Raw genomic sequence first — 7,494 nt, 5'->3', positions numbered from 1 at the left:
TTGTAAAAATATACGATTATACATTGCAGTGTATGTCCTTTATGTGAAAATTTGGGTCTTGGCATCCCAATATTGATTCATGTCTGAATCATGCTTCATAGGCTACAAACATTAAAATGCTACAATTGTACTAAAATAGGCATATCAATTTATGGTGAAAGAAAGTCATGACTTACTGTATTTTTTTAAATGTGGAGGAGAGGCATTAAACATAACAGGGAAGGCCAAGAAGAGTATGAAGTTTCCACCAAACAAAAAAGCAACTGTGAATGTGGGAAGGCAGGATGCCAAGTAACATCTCCAAGAACAGGTGTCCAACTCGATTTCTTCAATCAAACAATTCACACTTTAGGGTTCATTGTTTGATTCTCCACCATGTTGTATCACATGTTAGAGGCAGTTGAAGTTCGGAAGCAATGTGCGGGTATGATCAACTCCTTGAACTGCTAGAAACGCTTCATCATTATGGTAGGAATTAAAAGTGGGAAAATGGTTATTGGAAAGTCACCTTATTATGATAAACTTCTTGATTTTACTAAATTTGAACTTGAATTTTTAATTTCACCACAATAAATTTAGAGATAAATCACTTTTAGGAATGAAATATTTTAGTTGTTAAAAAGGATATTATTGTATTTTAGTAAAGAAATTGACATTTAGTAATGAATAATGCTTTTGGGACCAAAATTTTGGTAAAAATAAAATTTTTTGACACGAAATTATTTTGCCCCTAAAAATGTATTTATTAGTGACCATTTTAAAATTATGTCACTAAAGTTTCTTTTTTTTATTATTTGGGTTAATTACTCACATATCATGTTATAAGGACGTGAACTATTAAAATCCCACCAGTGTTTGTATAGATAAAAAAAGTCCTAATAGTTGTACTTAAAAAACTTTTTGTAACGATTTTATGATTCTGTCGCTAAAAATTAATAATTAGTGGCGATTTTCCAAATCTATCACTAAAAAATGACAATCAGTCATGTTATTCTGTGACAAATTTTTTCAATTGTCATTAAAAATTAACAATTCATGACATTTTTCATGTAACCACAGCTAAAAAAATAATAAAAAATAAAAAATTTGATTTTGTGGTAACAATTAACAGTGAACCAACTTTTTGATGCACCAAAAAGTCAACCGGACAGTGGTGCACCCATCTTTCTAATACAGGAAATGATCTTGTGATATTTTTGTAGGAAAATTTTCACTTTTAGGATAAAAAAAAGTTTAATTCTTAAAACGTTATATGTTGATTGGATATGAATTGAGTCTTGTTCTGGCAAAGCTACTCTTATTTGATTTCAGTTACTTGTGTCTAAAGAATTTTTTTTAATTGAGTATTTTATTTAGCTTTTTCTTTCTTGGATGTTTTGTATTTCATTAATAATTTGGTTCTATAATTCGAGGGAAAGGAAAATAAAAGTGAAAATGACAAAAACAAAAAAATAGACAAACTATTTCAGTAATGCGGGTTTTTGTGGACCTACGAAGTTAGGTTTTTATAGCCTGATTAAAGTTTGAAAAAAAAATATAGTAGTTGTACATACAAATTAATATATTAATTAATGTATTAACGGATAATATAATATAATTTTATTGATTTTGAATCTTTGTAATTTATATAATAAGTGAACTCTATAATTTTAAAATTGCAGCATTACAACATATATTGATATATTAATTAGTATAGTAATTGATATAGGTTGGAGCAATGTTGAAAAAACAACACTAATTAAGAGAAGATTGACAAACCACTAATCAAGAAACATAATAAAAGGTACAACAACCTTTGATGAAACAAGACATTTGTAACCAACCATTGATGTTGGAGTCTAACTTGTAGAAATTTATGGAACCTTATTATGATCACATCACACATTCACTCAATGAATGTCATTCTTGGTTTATGAAAGAAGCCAAGCATTGGATCATTTTTAGAGCCTTCTCACAATTCGGATCTATGATGTGAAAAACATGATCCTCTCCTTGTATCTCTACAAACTCTGCCTTTCCAAGCCACTCACTCTTAACCAACGATTCATAGTAGAGTCTCCCTCTGTCCCTCAATATGTCCTTCTCAGCAACACATACCAGAACCCGGTCACATGCCAAACCCGAAAGGCTCGGTGCTCCATCCGCAACCGGGTTAATTAGCGGATCATCATTCCCCCTATCGGACGGGCAAACAAACCGCCACCAACCGTCCACCATGGCTTTCCTCACCGGGTTCTTGGCCTCGGACCCAATCGGTTCTTCTCCCCAAAAGTATGGGTGGATCATAATTATGCCAAGAATATTCAAGCCACCTTTAGCAGGGTTTGAGTGCCCGACCCGAATTGCCAAGTGGTGGGCAATACTTGAACCACAACTGTCCCCAGCCAAGAACACCCTGCCAAAGTCAACGTTGTCACTAAGCCAAGCCTCAGTGCCAGCACCGGAGACATGTGAATGAACCCATTGAAGAGAAGCCCACGAGTCATGGAAGGCGGCGGGAAGAGGGTGCTCCGGGGCTCTTCTGTAGTCTATGGAGACGAGGATGATGTTGGCCTTGGCGACTAGTATGTTGAGAGAGTTGTGGTACTTTGGATCTGAGATTGATGATATGAAAAATGCTCCACCATGAAAGTAAATCACGAGGGGTAGTTTGTTATGGTTATGGTTATGGTTCTGGTTATGAGTGGGAGTGACACTTGGAGGACGGTAAAGCCTGGCGGAGACACCGGTCTCGGGTATGATGAGGATGTCTTTGGATACAACACCGGTTTGAAGATCAAAGCCTGCAGGGGCAACCTCGTTGCCAAAGAGTCTCTCTATGGTTCCATCTTTGTATACTCTCAGGTAGGGTGGAACCTCATGAGATACTTCTCTTTTGCTTGATGAATTCATATGTGTGTTTGTGAGAGAGAGACACACACACACACACACAAAAAGGAGTGATTTTTGGGTGAAGTCAAAGTCACATTAATTTTATCAGTGTCTGAGATGGTGCTACGAACTTACATGAAGATTTGGATTTGGATTTGGATTTTATTTATTTTTTATGGATTCTTCAATGTCAAGTCTAAAGTTCACACGCAAACTTGATTCAAATGATGTTGTCGTGTAATAGAGATGGCCTTTCATTCGTCCTAAATATTTAAACTTATTTTGTCGTGTAATAGAGATGGACTTTTTGAACCACAAAAGAGATGGCCTTTCATTCGTCCTAAATATTTAGGTTAAAAATTAATTTTTAATTTAATTTAATTTTTTAAAAAAAAATATGTAAAAAAATAAAGAGAATATGTGATTCAAAAAAATTAAAAATTTGTTTTTAACCATATTCTTAAAACAAGCCTTACAAATTTTAGTCACAATTTTATTTTCAAATATTAATTTCTAAATCGGAAATATTTGTGATTCATAAAAACATTACCAGCAACAACGTTACGTGTCAATTTTTTTTTATATTTACTATATACATTTAATCATATGAATTCAATTTCTTTAACACATTATTACGAGTGATTTTTTCAATCTCAAATGTGAGTTTCTAACACTTTGGTGAATATAAATTTTATAAATATACCAGTTAAATCTCTCAATTACACATCTTTATTCATAATAATTTTGATGGCAAAATAGAGGTTTTCCCAATCAATGTTTGTTTTTGTTTTTTTTTTTTTGGCTAACGGAATGTCTAGGGCACTTCAACTATAATCCCAAAAGATTAATTTCACCGCCCACTTGCGGGAGTCTTGTTTTACTTACAGGAATCTCATTTTAAATTAGAGCAAACGCCATAATGTTATCAACCAATTTATTTATTATTGGGGTATTTACACACAAGTCTTATTTTATAAATTTATACTCCATTAAGTCTTAAATAAGTTTTTTTTTGTTCGTTCAAGTCCCATTAATTTTTAATAGATGAAATTACCCTTCAAGCAATAGTTGTTCATCATTTGTAATTGTTTATAAAAATAAAAATAAAAAAGTATGGTAATATAACATTTATTTTGATTTTCAAAATTTAAAATCATCCCAACTTTTACAATATATATCATTTTTATAAAATTTATATCTCCAGAATCAACACAATAAAATCTATCAAACAAAATTAATATTAAATAGAAAATTATCCAAAAATAAAAATGTATTTTTTATTATAAGTTTACAATTTAAATCATTTTTAATAGGAAGTTTTCTTAACTTTCTTATTGAACAATATTTTTTTGTCTATTTTTTTCAGTTTTTTTTTCAAGTTTAAAATTGAGAATATTCTTAGTTTAAAATTGAAAAACTGACTTAGTTGTAAAACTGAAAAAAAAAAAATTGCGAAATTTGTCAAAAACTGAAAATATTCTAATACTGGAAAACAAACTGAGAAATTTCTCAATTTTACTAGATAGTTTTGCAAACTAAGAAATGATTAGTTTTGCATAGTTAAAAAAATAATATTTTATTTTTATAAATTTTATATTCAATATTAGTTTTGTTTAATAGATCTCATTGTGTAGAGTCCAAAAATATAAATTTTATTAAAAATAAATGTGTATAACAAAAGTTAAGAAATTTTTACGTTTTGAAACCAAAAAAAAAAAAAAAATGTCACATTAGTAATATCACCTGAATAAGAGAAAATATCTAATGTTTTTTAGGTATAGTTAGGTGATTACCAAAAGATTGGTAATTGGTGAAGGAAAGGATGAGGCTCACAATTTTGTATTTGAACATGAGACATAGTGATTGGTGAATAATATTGTTATGTGGTACACTTATAACGTCTAATAAATTTTTGTTAGCCCTCATTGAATTGTCGTTTTCTCAATTCCTTCCATCTTTGAAAATAGGACTTTATGAGTTTAAAAGAAAAAATGAGAACTGAATGGAACACTAACCTTATCAATATGACTTTTAGGTAATTAACTATTAGATTATCATCCGTGCTATGCACGGAATAATTATAGATATTTATATTTGTTTTAGATTTTTTTTAATATATAAATTATATTTTTTAAGATTTTTTTCTTATCACTAACCATAATGTATGGGAGAAGTTGAAAAGGATATTGCAGTAACTATACACGAATTGTATCTATAATTATTTATATGAGGGGATTTTAAATGCTGATCAGGAGATTTTGATCAAATCAATAATTACAGCCATGTGTAAAGATATGTGGATTGAAAAAAGTTAACAAATACTGATTAAGGGATTTTGACCAAATCAATAAATGCTGAGTTTTTTTTTTTAAAAATAAAAAACTTAAAAAATTCAGATTGGGATATTGAAGCTCCCATAGGTCTTGGGGGTTAAAAACTCCATTTTGCTTAATATATAATATAGATATACATAGATAGATAAATATATCTTTTTATTTTTATTTTTATTTTTGTGTGGTTTCTATTCGGGTATTTTTTTTTCAATTTATTTAAGATGGAGTTGTGGGTATTTTTTTTTTTAAATTTAATTTATCTGTGATTTCCATTTGTTTTTGATTATTATTATTTAGGTAAATTATGATGTGAGTTAGATATGTGATAGACATGTGAGTTTTAGATAAACTTTAAAGATTTTTTTTTTTAGTTTTATTTGTTATGTTATAATATAATATGTAAAATATAGGTAGACATCTACAACTTTAATAGAAAATATTATCTGATTTTTTGGAGAAGATAAAATGAATGCAAGTTTTAATATTTTTTTTTTTGAAAATTTGTGTGAGAGATTAGGAGGGAGAGATTATGAAATATTTTTGTTATTAAATAAATAAATCAGTCAATAGTTTTTTTAATTTATTTTGTAAATTAAAAATCAATAATTTTGGAAAATTGATTAATTTGTCCCATTAAGTGATTTAAAATTTTGATAGATATACATAAAAAAAAATAGATAATTATATTATTAAATCATAATTCAAATTTAGATGTTATATCTTTTTGAGATCTATAGCTAAATTCTTATCTTTTTATTTTTTATTTTTGTGTGTAACCATAGTTTATGGAAAAAATTGAAAAGGGTGTTGCAGTAATTATGAGAGAAGTCAAAAGGGATTGTGGGTTGGGAGAAGTCAATAAATGCTGAGGTTGAGTTGGGAGAAGTCAATAAATGCTAAGGTTTTTTTTTTTTTTTAAATCAAAAAATTAGAAAATTATGATTAGGAGATTGGAGCTCCCACAGGTCTTGGGGTTAAAAATCCCCTTTTACTTAAGATATAGTATAGATTTATTATTTAGTCCCATCAAAAATAATTATTTATAAATGGTTCTTTGTGGCTCCCATGCGTTTCAATTTGTATTTATAGGCATGTTAGAGTTTTACAAGCATCATATGAAAGTTTAAACTAGTCCCCTTAATTATAATTACTTGATTGAAGTAAGAAATTTGTGAGAAAAATATTTTTGATATGTAATTTGAAAATGTACTTTCCTATTAACTTATTTTGTAAAATAAATTGTACCGATAATTCTTATATTTTGTCGATTGTATCATTTTAGTCTCTCAATTCACTTGACTGAATTTTGATCTTTAATTTTACATTTTATATTTTTTTATTATTATTATTATCATTATTATTTTTTTTAAGATAGGAGTAAACTCCAAAACAAACCAGGAAAGACCAGAGGCCTCCTTTACAATCAACATGTTGAGAGAAGACGGCCATTCCTCAATCCATGTTTGAAAATGTGCCGACTCAACCGCCATTCGAGCAAGATGATGAGCCACAGAGTTCCTTTCTCGACGCACATGAGAGACCAGGAAACGCCTAAAGTTCCTTGATACCGCTACTACCTCAGAGACCAAATGTCCATACCCAAGTGAATAGCCTTAACAATATCACTTGAATCCCCTTCTAGATGAATATCATTCAGACCCAAATCATCCGCAAAATGCACTACTGTCAAAGTTGCATATGCTTTCACAATATCCGCCTCAGCCCAACACATTAATCTCGTCGAACACGCTACAATCACTTTACCCAACTCATTCTGAATAATAACTCCAGTACCCAAGTATTTGAGATCTTTGAATTTTGCCCCATCAAAATTAACTTTATATCTTCCCAACTCTGGAGGCTTAGGCCTCGTTTGGCAATAAACTATTTTAATAACTTTTTGATTTTTTATAAAAAGATGTGCAAAAAAATAAAGAGAGTGATGTGATAACTTATAGTAATCTTTTAACTTTTTGGTTAAAATAGTTACTCTTCAAACAAGGCCTTAGAAATAGTGGGTCAACTGGTGCACCGCTCACCATGAATTGTGCGCTGCAAAATCTGCCACAAGACTGGATATAAGAGAGACCGTTTATCCGGCGGTCTGACTCTATTAGCAAAAATAGCTTGGTTTCTTGCTGTCCAAATTCCCCAACGCAAGCCTACAACAATGCACAAGACCTCTTCATTCCCATGTTGCATGACGACATGAACCCAGTCCCGAAAATTATTGGCTCTGCCCAAATGAGAAACAAACCCAATCGAACCCCTCCACTATACCTCAGCAGCC

The 7,494-nt window shown here is 30.3% G+C and overlaps 1 pseudogene across 1 annotated transcript; it reads right to left on the bottom strand.

Moving 5' to 3' along the window:
- Positions 1 to 1,576: 1,576 nt before the first annotated feature.
- LOC145816027 (putative carboxylesterase 2 pseudogene) lies at positions 1,577 to 3,092 on the bottom strand (annotated as a pseudogene). Its single transcript, XR_014358504.1, has one exon. The product of XR_014358504.1 is annotated as a putative carboxylesterase 2 pseudogene (transcript).
- Positions 3,093 to 7,494: the final 4,402 nt, after the last annotated feature.

This window comes from Camellia sinensis, unplaced genomic scaffold (genome assembly GCF_055761805.1).
Source record: "Camellia sinensis isolate YWXY unplaced genomic scaffold, ASM5576180v1 Unanchor3, whole genome shotgun sequence".
NCBI lineage: Eukaryota > Viridiplantae > Streptophyta > Magnoliopsida > Ericales > Theaceae > Camellia > Camellia sinensis.
The sequence above is the reverse complement of the archived record's forward strand: the minus strand, read 5'-3'. Positions and strand labels throughout refer to the sequence as shown.